This window comes from Eptesicus fuscus, chromosome 15, assembly GCF_027574615.1.
Source record: "Eptesicus fuscus isolate TK198812 chromosome 15, DD_ASM_mEF_20220401, whole genome shotgun sequence".
In the NCBI taxonomy this organism is placed as follows: domain Eukaryota; kingdom Metazoa; phylum Chordata; class Mammalia; order Chiroptera; family Vespertilionidae; genus Eptesicus; species Eptesicus fuscus.
Window position 1 is genome coordinate 26862437 of NC_072487.1, and position 14256 is coordinate 26876692.

Genomic DNA, 14256 nt, shown 5'->3' on the forward strand with positions numbered 1-14256 from the left:
GATAACTAAATAGGAAATCCAAGTGCATATCCTTTGTGCTCAGCACTGTGCCCTGCACCTGGAGGCAACGTGAAAGCAGTTGTCAAGAACTTGCAAACTGGATGCAAGTGGCAAGACTAACACATGTGACCAGAATTTGAAAGGATTACCTTATACAAATTTAAGATAAGGATTATTAGATGAGAGGGTTATAATCAAGGACTATAGGTCTCAATGAACATTTCATGGAGGAAATAAATTTTTAGAGAATTTTTGGTAGAGAGGATTAAAAAGAGCATTCAAGTCTAGGCAACAAATTCAAGTGACAATCAAGGAGATGACCCAGGAAATGTTTTCACCCTTTGAAAGTTAAAGAATTTATTCCCCTTTCCCAATATGAAATGATGTCACAGTGGGTTTGATTAGTGTGTGTTTGTATGTATATAGTGTGTGTGTGTGTGTGTGTGTGTGTGTGTGTGTGTGTGTTGTGTGTGTGTGTGTGTGTGTATATATATATATATATATACATATATATATATATATATCCTATATAATAAAAGCCTAATATGCTAAGTGTCTGGTCGTCCATTCAACCAATCAAAGCATAATATGCTAATGATATTCTAAGGCCACTCAACCGCCGCTCACTATAAAGTGCACTGACCACCAGGGGGCAGATGCTCTGACTGGTAGATTAGCTTGCTGCTGGGATCCAGCCCATTGGGTCTGAGCAAGATGGGCCAGACATGCCCTGGAGCCATCCTGGCTGGCCAACCTCCCATGTCCCTCCCCAGCCCTGATTGTGCACTGGTGGAGTCCCTACGCCTGGCCTGTACCCTGTAGCAATCCAGACTAAGAGACCCCCCCCCAGCCGAGTGTACAAATTTTGTGCACCGGGCCTCTAGAGTGTGTGTGTGTGTGTGTGTGTGTGTGTGTGTGTGTATGTGTGTGTATGTTAAAAGTGCTTTCATATTGACTCATTCAATCTTCTACACAAATTCTGAAGAATGACATTGTTGTTCTCATTTTATAGATGAATAAACTTGAGTTTTGTAGAGATTAAACGACCTCCTAAATTCAATTGTTTGGGTTTTTTAAAGTAGAGAAACATATTACATAGCACTATAAATATATGCCACTTCCAGATAGTTTCATGTGCTTTTAATCAAGTTTCATGGGGAGTATAATTGTTTTCAATCCAATTTTTCCTCAGGATTCTTTTTTCTCCTCCTGTGAGTCTCTTAAGTGTTGTTTGCAATAGCTAATCAGAATATATGAACTGGACTTTTTTCTTCTTAGCAAGAACATGCAGCTGTTTTTTGCAGAGATACAAACTATGTTTGTGGTAGATTGTAAACCTCTGAGGTTTTTACTTGAATCTGCTGTTTTCATGTAAAATTGGGATTGATTTTAACATAATGGAAAATTATTGATGTTTGTGGAGTGAATCTATATCAATCTGAATTTACTTTAGCCCAGATTTTAAGATTAAAACTTTAACTCTACCAAGCAGATTAACATCGCATTTAAATTTCTAGCTGTGGCAGCTTTCCCTCAGAGACTTAAAAATGACAGGGCTGCTTCTGCAGCACCCACTCTGTGAGGGAAGCAAGTGCTACTTGAAAATGACTGCCTCACGTTCCCTCCATAACAGGGGGCAATAGCCCCGTTAATTCAGAAATTGAAAATTATTCTTGTAAAGCTTGGGTTATGTGAGATTTATGTGCATGTTATTTGTTTACTTTCTGACCTTATTTAAAATAAGTAAGATATTAGTGAAAGCACAGTAATTCTCAGTAAAGGGAAAAGTCAAGGAAACTGTAAGGGCAGCAGACCACGCATATATTTTGAGAACAATTGTGCTGAGGGAAAAATTAATCTTTTCTCAGAGAATATCTGAAATTTCGAAAGGGGATATTTGGACCGGAAACACGTGGTGTGTCCGTGGGCAGGATGGTCTCCCAGGCTCTTGTCCGGTGGAGTCAAAGAATGAAACCAGGGAGGAAAGGTGGTGTAACTTTACAGAGAAACAAGCACAGACTCCCACGTGGGGGCGGGGGGAGGGGGAGTGGGTGGAGAAAGTCCCACGGAGTCCCTTTTTCCTATGGTTTATAAAGGCTGCAGATCTTTGTTCCTTGCTATCCCCTCTGATTGGACACTATCCCCTTCTGATTTGGTCACTATAGCAACCCCTGAGCCCAAAGGTCAAACCTCACAGGGGACACGTGAGGCTCTCCTCCCCTCCTCCCTCATTGTTTCCCTCTTCCCTCTGCGCTTTCTCCTTCTCTCCTTGAATGATGGGCTTCCTCCCTCTTTTTTTTTCTGCAAATGCACACCCTTCTGCAGCTCCCAGTCTCCTTATTCTTTGGAAATGTACTTTTTGCAGCTCTGTAGCCCTGAGCTTTTGCCAAGGACCCCTTAATTTTTTTAAATTTCCTAAACCTGCCTTTTTCACCCCCAAATTCCTATTTTACCCCCCTAAACTCCTTTCAGTTTGTGAGGCAAAAATATATGGAAAATGAACACGGCATTTGAACTAACCTGAACTGGTTTAGAGCCTTAGTCTGCTACTCACTGTATGACTTTGAAAAAGTTGTTGGACTAATCAGGATCTGAGTTTTCAAGCTTATGATATAGGAATGACAGCAGTAGCTGGAAGGTCAGACAAATAGGTAATGGAAGAGGGGCATTCCTGGGAGAAGACGCAGCATGTGAACATCCTGGAGAGCATGCCATGTAGCTGAGCATCATGGGCATAAAGAAGGCAAGGGATGACACTAGAGAGGGACGGAAGCCAGCTAACTTAGGGCCTTCAGCACCACTCAGAAAAAAACACGTGGCTTTATCCTAACAGCAATTACATTTACTGAGTGTTTTCTATGTTAATCAGGCAGTATTATCCCTTCACATGTAGGATTTTATTTATTGATCTTAACCTTACCATGAGGACACTGAGGACCAGAGAGGCTAAGAAGCATATTAACATTCACAGCTAGCAAGTGGGAGAGCTAAGATTCAAATCTTATTCTGCCTGATTTCCTAATCAAGACTAATCCACACACAACACTGCTTTGGACAATTTTAAACCCAAGCATGACATTGTTACCATCCTTAGCTAGTTACCAAAAGAAGGAGAGCAAAGGGATGCCAGACATCGTTGAGCATACTCAGCTGGGAAGCAGAGCCCTGTTTGCTTCACACCCCAAGAAATCGCAGCATTGTCCCTCCATGGGCTTCCTTCCCCCTCTGGTATGGGATTGTGTGTCTGGGTTGGGGGGGGGGGGAAGGAGGAAATCAAAATGGTGCAGGGAGCCCGGCCGGGTTGCTCAGTGGTTGAGCATCAACCTATGAACCAGGAGGTAACAGTTCAATTCCTGGTCAGGACACACGCCCAGTCTGTGGCTCTATGCCCAGTAGGGGGTGTGCAGGGGGCAGCCGATCGATCAATGATTCTCTGTCATCATTGATGTTTTTTTCTCTCTCTCCCTCTCCCTTCCTCTCTGAAATCAATAATATAAATATAATAATATATATATATATATAATATTTTTTTTTTTAATGGTGCAGGGGGAGGTGCTGGACCATAGAGGCTTATCAGTCTAACTTGGAGAAAAGATCCCTGACTAGGAGAGTGGAGCCAGTGCAAGCCTGTGAAAGTTTGGGAAGCTGATCGGTTATTTTGAAAAAGCTTCTGGTTCCACCCAAGCCTGAGAATACATAACTCCAGGGAAAGTGCTTTCTCTCTCTCTCTCTCTCTCACTCCTTCTCTGCCTCTCTCTATCTCTCTTTCTCTCTCTCCATGTCCTCCACTTGCCCATTCATTCACTTATTCTCTCTCCATAGCCTTGTGTCCTTAGCAGTCGTGTGACCGATGGCCTGGCCAGATGCTGGACTGGGACTAAGCTCCAATAAGGCACAGGATCTGTGGACATTGATTCTATTTCTGGCCCTGATTTTCCATGGTAAAACAGACAGAGATGGGACATTGGGAAACTCCTTTCATGTTGCTTCCCAAATAAATCTTGCCAACAAATCTCATCCTCTCTTGTGGGTCCCTGGAAATGCTCTTCCTCACAACCCCACTCAAGAACCCCACATCCACTGGCAACCAAAAGTTTTGTAATATGTTCCACTTCTGGAATCCTCACAGCTCTGAGTAACTCTCTTGAAGAGCATGTGAGTACTACTTGTGTACTTTATTTTTCCAGTTCCAATTAACTGGGGACAAGAATCATGATGTCCCACTAGTCCTTAAAGAGAAAGTAATACCATGGCTTCCTGCACAGAATAGGTGTTAAATCAATATCTGTTTAAATTTGCTTAAACAAGTTCAGTCTATTGTCTGGGAGTGAGATCCACTAACTGAGGAAATACTGTGATTTATGGCTCATAATTTGCCTCATAAGAAAGGTCTTTTATTTTTATTCCTTTCTAAAGTAGCTTTGTGACTCGTGATCCCTGTCTTTATCTATCTCATTACTTGGTTTTATTTCGTTTTTAGCGCTTAAACTATCTGAACAAATCTGGCTACCTATTTGGCAGAGTCCAGTGCAAAATGAAAATGCAGGTCCCTTGTTAAAAAATTTACTAAGGATTTCCTGAAGACAGTTGTCACCATTTAAATCAAGTTCGAGGCCCTTTGAAAGGCAGGCCCTGTGTGACTGCACGGGTCACATGCCCAGGAGGCCACCCCTGGGTTCTGTAATTATCTTTTAAATTTTCATGTGTTCTTTTGTTTCACATTTTCCCCCTTTCCACTAAACTCTAAGGAAGCAGTAATCATACCTGGTTATCCCCAGTGCCTAGAGGAAAAAAGAAAAATTGACAGATGGTAACTATCTAATAAGCATTTATTGAATTAAAGACTGGCTTTAGGTTGGAATTCCACATTTGAAACCTTCTGAGGGTAATTGTCCTAGCAAATCCCTTTCCTCCATGTAATTTCACACAGTGGTTCCAATCTCTGCTATAGGATATATCCAAGAGATGAGGACCGTGATTTCATTTTTTAATTAAAAAACAACACCCACCATGTTAAATAGCTTTAATTATCATCCCTGGGATGTGTCCATGCCCTGAATGGCCCAGGAAGACTCACTTACTGCCACTCCCTTAAGGCAGTCCTTCTCTAAACATATCTGAGATTCTGTAATAGCCAACAATTTAAAAAAGATTGCTATTCATTCTAGTCAGTACCTATTTTGTGACGTAAAGACCTTAATTCTCCATTCTTGCCAATCTTGCTTCTTTGAAAAGCATTAAATTAACTTTTATGAAGAAAAAGAAAGAGCCTGACTGAAGGCAATAAGAGGTTAATTTAAGCTTATTGTTTCTGTGACATGGTGCTACTCCACAAAGCGTAATACCTTCATCAGATGGAATTCAAAACTTTAGGGGAAAAGAATTATGGCCTTTCAGGCACTCAAAATAGTTTTCCTGATGTATTTGAAAAAGATAATTGAAGAGTTTGAATTGTCCTTTGAGAAGATGTCAGAAGATAGTTTGAAACCAATCAAACATTGTTTTCAGTAATAGGAGGTGAATTCTCAATAGGGCTATGCAATAACCATTTCTAAATCATGGGGAGAAATAGTGTTTTAAGGGAAAATTCTATTCTTCCCCTGGAAATTCTCTTTTTTAGTTTCATCAATGTGTATTAGACTCCTGAATTCCAAATTAAAATTGATATTAGTGATTATATTATTATCTCTAAAGGACAAACTCATAACTGAAATATAATAAAACCTGTCATTTTTCAAGCGACCATCATGTGTCTGAAAGAGTGCTTACCTACTTTCAAATTTTATATAATTTAATCCTCATAACAATCTTAGAGGCAGGTACCCTCCCCCTCCTTTCCCCATTTTACAAATAAAGAAATCAACGCTTAACGATCTAAGATTTTTGGTGTGCCAAGGCATTTTAATAATTCTGTGTGCCATAGAAAAGGTTGCAAATCACTGCTCTAAGAGATTTCATATGTTCCTTGTCATCAACCCATTAAAATTTAGTATTTTATTTTATTTTCTTGCCTAGAAACCCTTCTCACACACTCACATTTAATTGCCTCGGGTTCTGTTTCTGCATGGTGTTAAAACTCTTTGTGTTGTGAATTGTTTGGTTAATATTAAAAGAAACATTGTCAGTCTAACGTGCAGGCCTGCTCACCATTTACCACCCTAAAGGGAAAAGGAGAATGGAAGGCGCCTGCTTCACTCCCCTCCTCTGGCATCAGAGGCAGACACTCCCTTCAACTTGGCAATGTAAGAGGACCACACTCTCATTTTAGAAAAGTTAGCACCGGGCCATTTCCACTGCAGGGTTAAAGATCTCAGTGGCACCGAGGTGGCAGCGAGCGGCATTGTGTGATGCCCCGCCGGACTGGAGAGAAAGTGTAACGTGGCTGCTTTTGTTTAGACAGTTCTAGACATGGATGATGTTTCACGGGGATGATTTCCACACACACCTGCAGAGAGCGCTCACAACCATGAAGAAAAGAATGCCTTTGCTAGCTTAGGAATGATTTTGTATTTGGGTATTTATTTAGAAGGCGTGATTCTATGAGGCAAAAGTCTTCGTTCTGATTATCATGAAAAGGACAAGCAATCTGTGTATCCTCGGGGCCTTCACTGTGGATCCCAGTGCATTATTGGGAACTGAAAAGGAACAAATATGTCCCAGGCTGGAGTTTAATATGTAATCCCCTTCATGTCTATTTTTATAGAAATCCGCCTTATGGTTCATCAGTTTTGTAGGTTAATGGTATATTTATTTTCATAGTCACACACACACACACACACACACACACACACACACACACACGAGGTTTCTCAGCTGTGGTGAAAGAAAGGAAACATGTATTTGTCCTACTTTTCATTTGGTTAAGGCATGCACGCACCTTCATTTATTCTAAGCTCCAATTTAGGTCACTGAACATTATTCAGTCAGCTAGCTCATCACAGAAGCGTCTGCTCGTAGCATGATTGTGGTTACAGAACTCTGCTGGACATGTTTCTTATGTGTATGTACACCCACATGTGAGCATGCATTTGGGGAGAGGGTCCACAATGATAGTTTTAATAGGCAAGAGTATCATATTTGTAAATACTCAAGCCTAGAATAGTGAATGTGTGTGTGTGTGCTTCAATTAGCTATAATCATAGTTGTTTTATGGTGTCTTTTCTATAAACAATCCCTAAAGCTTCCTGCTTTCCTATCCTGTTACCTCTAACCTCCTCTACCTGGCCACTCTGGTCCTACCTTACCCATTCTCATCCTAACTTAATCCTGTCTTTCCCATGGTATGCTTGTAGCTGTCCATGGTCAGGCACATTTCTTCCCATGCCAGTTCAAGATGAGTTTGCCACATGGCACTCTAATAATTGGTTTAAGTTGTCTTTTGTTTGTTTGTTTTTGTCAAACCACTGTGGCTCTTTGAGGGTAGAAACTAAGATAAATATGCAGTCACCTTGTAGTAGGGGCTTAGTAATTATTTGTAGGAGGAAAGAAAGAAGAGAGAAGAGAGAGAGGAGGGGAGAGAGAGAAGATGGAAAGGAAGGGTGGGATATTGTTTCCTCTATCTCTTTTTTTGTTGTTGTTAAGGATATTTCTTTTCATTGATTTTTTTTAAAGCAACTTCTTTCCTAGTTATTACTCTTTTAAAAAAGTGTGTGAAGTGTGTGTGTGTGTGTGTGTGTGTGTGTGTGTGTGTGTTTATTTCAGAGAGGAAGGGAGAGGGAGAGATAGATAGAAACATCAATGATGATAGAGAATCATTGATCGGCTGCCTCCTGCACACCCTACACTGGGGATTGAACCCACAACCTGGGCATGTGCCCTTGACCAGAATCGAACCCAGGATCCTTCAGTCCACAGGCCGATGCTCTATCCACTGAGCCATACCAGCTAGGGCTTTCCATTAATTTTTCGAGAGAATGAAAGGGAGGGAAAGAGTCGGGGAGAGACAAACATCCATGTAAGAGAGACACGTAGATTGGTTGCCTCCCGCGCACACCTGCAACCAAGGTACTTGCCCTTGACTGGATTCAAACCCTGGGACCTTTCAGCCTGTGGGCTGATGCTCTAACCATTTAGCAAACTAGCCAGGGTGCTCTCTCGCTCTCTCTCTCTTTTTTTTTTTTAATATATTTTATTGATTTTTTAAAGAGAGGAAGAGAGAGAGATAGAGAGTTAGAAACATCGATCAGCTGCCTCCTGCACACCCCCCACTGGGGATGTGCCCGCAACCAAGGTACATGCCCTTGACCGGAATCGAACATGGGACCCTTGAGTCCACAGGCCGACGCTCTATCCACTGAGCCAAACCGGTTTGGGCATCGCTCTCTCTCTTGTTTGTTATACCATACCCACTAGATAATTTTAGAGATATATTTTATTCCCTGGGATAATATTCATTCCTGTATCTACAGTAATCTCTGCACAGAATGCTTTCAGATTTTCTTGCTATCTCTTAAAATTATATCCCTCCATCACGATCCTACCAAGGCCCCACTTATGTCAGGAAACTTCCAATATCACCTCCTCAGAAGTAGCTGTTCCTTCTCCAATTTCCGGTGGTAAATATATTTGTGACTGAGCGTGTGTGCGCGTGTGTGAGTCCACACACATGGGTGTGCATGTGAGTCTGCATTTATTTGACCTCATCACTTAAGCTTCCATCCGTACTGTCTTTTTCCTAGAAATAAAGTTCTCATCTCCCCATCCCCAAATATATCCCTGACAAGTTGAAGGTTTTCTTATTCAGTTTCTGGCTATTCTGAATTTTGCGCTTCTTACATTTTTAATAAGTATCACACATGTGGACTTCTTCCCAATGTAGACTGTTTGTGGACATTAAAATTTGTCTCTGCCAGGAAAGGGACACAGAGGAAAAAAAACATGCAAAAAATATGAATTACGAATGTCAATGACACAAATTATTTTTCTTTTGACATATATATCTAAGTGTGTATTATTTTTGTTGTGCGTTTCCATTGATTTCAGCTTTCAAATCACAGAACTTTCTTTTAATATAATTTCTGCCTGTGATTTATAGCAAAGCTGTGTACTGCATTTCAAGCACCCATTACTGAAATACCATATGGGCTGACTGCATATTTCAGCGCATTGATTTAGACCAGTAACCTCTGGCCTAGCAGCCCACTTCATTTCTCTAAACAACTAATGCAGTCTTCAAAGAAATTGAGCACTTACTGAATTTGTATAAGGCCGCCTAGTGAGCCTTACTGTAATTTTCATTGTGCTGTATTACCTCACTAACATGTTTGACAACAGATTTTTTAAAGAGAGTTATTTCCATTTTAATATTTTCCTCTTGCAGGTAGCAAAAGATGGTAGTCAGTGAGACCAAGACATTCCATTTCAATCATTTCACATGCATTTGAATACCATATTTAATTTGGAACCAAATTAGGCAGGAGGTTTTCCTCTTTATTTTAACTATGCCGCACATGCTGAAAATAAAATATTTGAAACCTTGGGATATTTTTTTACCTGAAATATGAGTTTATATATGCAATAAAATCTTTGAGAGCCAGTCACCCAGTTAACTTGAAAATCAACTGCTTCCCTGGGATTCTATTAGGATTTGAAAGCAATGTGTCCTGGCTTTACTATTATTTCTTGGTATGTAAATATTTCTACTTTCTGCATCTGCTGATCCTTCCTTTTACTTTGTTCACTCCTGTGGTTTGTAATTTTTATATTGTGCGTTCATCTTCAGTGAAGGCTCCTTTGCTATAGGAGTTTTATGTGCTTTCAGTTAGCTGTGGTAGTCTCCTTTTAGATCTCTTTGAAATTTGCTTCCATTAACTCTCAAGGTGTTACTGGTCTTGAATTCATTTCATATGATTCTTCTGGCTTCTATAAAATTACAGATAATTCAGTATTGCTGCATACTTACATTGGTTAAGGATTTCCACATCGGCTTAGTGGGCCATACTGCTAATTGTGGCCCAAGCATACAGTTCCAAATTTGGAGAAGTTCATACTGTAGTAAGACATTCAGATGGATTAAAAAAAATGACCGAAAGTCCCATATGATAACTTCAATGATGTCTTATAAATTAAACACTACAATTGTATATTATTGTAGATGACTATATCTATGACAAGAGTAGAGAGATGTACAAAATACTATAATAGGTAGAATAATCATCAATTTATAGAAATACTGTGGAATAACCTACAGAGACAAGCTTAGTGCATGTATTAAAATCCAAAAGCCTAATAGAAGAACAATGCACATGTATCCTTGTCAGGTAGGGATGTTCCAGAGTGAAGACACCTTTCAGAAAAGTTATAGTAACTGTGTTTAACTTTTGGTCAAGCAAATTGTACTCTCCTACTTCTTGATAAAAATTGATTTTAAATGCCTTCATATATTGATATAAAAGAAGTCTCTAATGAGTCAGACAAAATAAAAAAGGGAAATTTCTATTAAATAGAAAATACTTTAATAATAGAGTCACAAGGGACAAAAATCATGTTTCTGAAACGCAGTTTGTGTCAGATAGTATAAGAGTGTTTTATGTTCATTATTTCCTTTAATCCTCACATTCATTTCTTTCTATAGATGAGAAAATTAACCCAATATTAACTATTATTAAACAGTGCTATTGATTTTCAAAATGGGCTTTTCCTAAAATCCCAAATTTCTGTTTTTTCCTTAATATAATGCTTCTTAATATAATAGCATTTTGCTTTTCATATTTTATCACAGCATTTGCTAAAAAATAAATAGAAGCTGATGAAAATTATTCTTCAATTTTCTTTTAAGAAATGAATCCCCAAATAGACAGTGATATTAAGTTTTCATTTTATTATAATGTTCTAGGTCTCTGAACAAACAAGCAAAGCAGGTATGACTCTCAAAAACACATTCACAAACACAACACATACATTTTAGAATCATAGATAAGCTATATGGTTTAGAAAAATTGCTTGTCATACTTGTGATTTTTTAAATGGTTTCTTATAAATGTTGTTTTATTTATTTTAGATTTTTCTGGTTCAATTGAGCATAATCCCCAGCTGATCCAAAACTTTCAGAAAGTGATACCAAATTGCACATATAATAATTTCCTTATGAATGTTCAAAAAACAAAACTGAATACCGAAACCAGTTTGGCTCAGTGGATAGAGCATCGGCCTGCAGACTCAAGGGTCCCAGGTTTGATTCCGGTCAAGGGCATGTACCTTGGTTGCGGGCATATCCCCAGTAGGGGGTGTTCAAGAGGCAGCTGATTGATGTTTCTAACTCTATCCCTCTCTCTTCCTCTCTGTAAAAAATCAATAAAATATATTAAAAAAAACTGGAAATATGAGAATCGTCGGTAATGGTTCAGTCAGTGCACTGATACAGTAAACCCCCTGCATTTTTCTTCTCTCTGCTGCCAATGCCACTTTGGTAGCTTCAGTCCACAGGTTTACAACCCCACCTCCAGTTTGCCCTACAAACAGTTTGCTACCCTGTGTTTATAGTGTCAATGAAAATTAAACTTTCTTCTAACTCCTCTAGTATTTAATTATCATACTATGCTTTCTTACATATAGTCACCCAAATTTTGCATGACAAAAATTATGTGAAGGAAAACAGTGTTCTTTTATCATAAATAAGATAATACAATTTCAATAAATATGTATTGAATGGTTGGGTTTTGTCAGAAACTAAACTATTTACATGTAATAGGTAATTTATTCCTTGCAACAATGCTATGAAGGAGACTCTGGTTCCTACATTTTACAGGTGAGCAAATGAATAAACTGAACCTCATCAAGATTAAGTAACTTAAAATAAAATAATAAAATTAATAAAATGTAAGTAAAATAAGAGGGAGTAAGTTGAATTTAAATCAGGCTTTTTAACATCAGTACTCATATTCTAAATAACTATGACATACCAATTTCCAAATTTTGTTTTTATTGTAAAAAATTTAGAATAAGGCAAAATTGTCCTTATATCCCACCATCCAGAGGCAACCACTCTTATTTAGATAAAGATGTATTTTCTGTGTATTTGATACTTGTGCCTTTTTTGTGTGTATATACCCACCATAATTGTTTGTGTATCACCACAAAAGATGTACAAGTGTGTTTATGAAACCATTATTCATAATCACTGTAAAGTGGAAACAGCCTAAATATCATCAACAGTAGAATGGTTGAGTAAGTCATTATATATTCATATATTGGAATTCCACACAGCAATGAAAATAAATTATTGCCACATACATTATTGTGGTTGCTTCTCACAAACATAATTTTGAGCAGAAAAAGCCAAATACTGAATCAGGCTTGTCCCATGATTTCGTTATTTAAAGTTAAGAAACAGACAAGTCAATCTGTGGTAAAACCAATTAATTTGGTATAGGGGTATCTAAAGAGAAAGTGAATTTCAGGTTGACCTGCCAATTTAAACTGGAGTGTGATAAGAGTAACAAAAATAGGGCAAACTATCTAGCCACATGACTCAGTGGTTGAGCGTTGACCTATGAACCAGGAGGTCACGGTTCAATTCCCGGTCAGGGCACATGACCAGGTTGTGGGCTCAATCCTCAATATGGGACATGCAGCAGGCAGCTAATCAATGATTCTCTCTTTTCATTGATGTTTACATCTCTCTCCTTTCCTCTTTGAAATCAATAAAAATATATATTTTTTAAAAAGGGCAAACCCAAGGAGAGGCTGTAAACCTTAACGATATGTATATATATAAAAGCCTAAGCGACCGGACGACCCAACGATTGGATGACCAGACGACCGGATAGCCACTGTGACACACACTGACCACCAGGGGGCAAACACTCAATGCAGGAACTGCCCCCTGGTGGTCAGTGCGCTCCCACAGGAGGAGTACTGCTCAGTTGACAGATGGGCACCAGACGCTGGGCTGATGGCTGGCGAGCGCAGCTGTGGAGGCACGAGCCTCTCCCTCAGACACTCCCCCTGCATGCCCAAGCCGTGGTGGCGGCAGGCACAGCGGGGCCGGGATGCGTGGGAGCAGTGAGGCGCCCAGCCCAGGCTCTGGCTTCTCCCTAGCGCCTGCTGCTTCGTGCACTACTTGGTGCTGTGAGGGATCGACGTGGACAGCAGGCTGGAGCCCGATGAGCTGGAGGGTAAGGCCAGGCTGCGGAGGTCCACTGATCCCCACAGGCCAGGCCGAGGGACCCTACTGGTGCACAAATCTGTGCACTGGGCCTCTAGTTGACTTATAAGTAATGTGACTTAGAGGCAGCAGTTAAATGTCTAGATGAAGAAGCCCCCCTAAAGGTTGGAAATAAAATTAGGAAAGAAATTTTGGTGAGAGCTATGTAGAATATGAAGTCTTGCTTTGTAAAGGACAGTATGGTAGTAGATACAATTACCAAAGACAAGGCTGACCGAATAGTAACAACAAGATGAATCCAAGATCTCAGATAATTATTATTTTCTGAGTCAGGAGGGATAGAGGCACAGAAAAAAAGGAATAGAAAAGATACTAGAGACGTTTCAGAAATATTAACTGGAGGAAGAAAGAGAAGAGAAGGAGGAGGAGTGGTTGATTGAAGAATAACATTGTACAAAGTTCATTATGCTTGCTCACAGGCTTATTGTATGCTAAACTAACCTAATACACATGAATAATTATGAAGTACCATATTCCCATTGGCAAAAATTTAGGTCCAACAGAGATTAAGCAATTTGCTAATTTTTTCAAGAGCACACAGTTAGCTAGTGGCAAAGTCTTGATTCAAATCTAATCTTTCTAGCACCAGAGCTCAAGATTTTAGCATTAAAATAGAGAAGAAGAAGAAATACCTTTGTTTTGGCAGGCAATAAAGAAAGGAGTTAAAAGGAGAAAGTATTTTCAATCATTAAAGATTTTCAAAATTAAGGCACATTGAGACTTTACAATCATATATTTGATAGACATCAAAGTGGCCCAAGGCAGCTTCTGCAACAGTTGTAAGAAAGCAAACGGCCCTAACCGGTTTGGCTCAGTGGGTAGAGCGGCAGCCTGCGGACTCAAGGGTCCCAGGTTTGATTCCGGTCAAGGGCATGTACCTTGGTTGCAGGCACATCCCCAGTAGGGGGTGTGCAGGAGGCAGCTGATAGATGTTTCTCTCTCATCCATGTTTCTAACTCTCTATCCCTCTCCCTTCCTCTCTGTAAAAAAATCAATAAAATATTATTTTTTTTAAAGAAATCAAACAAGTGAATGATAATGGGGACATTTTGAAATAGAGAGGAAGGAGTTCCTATCAGATATTTTATGAA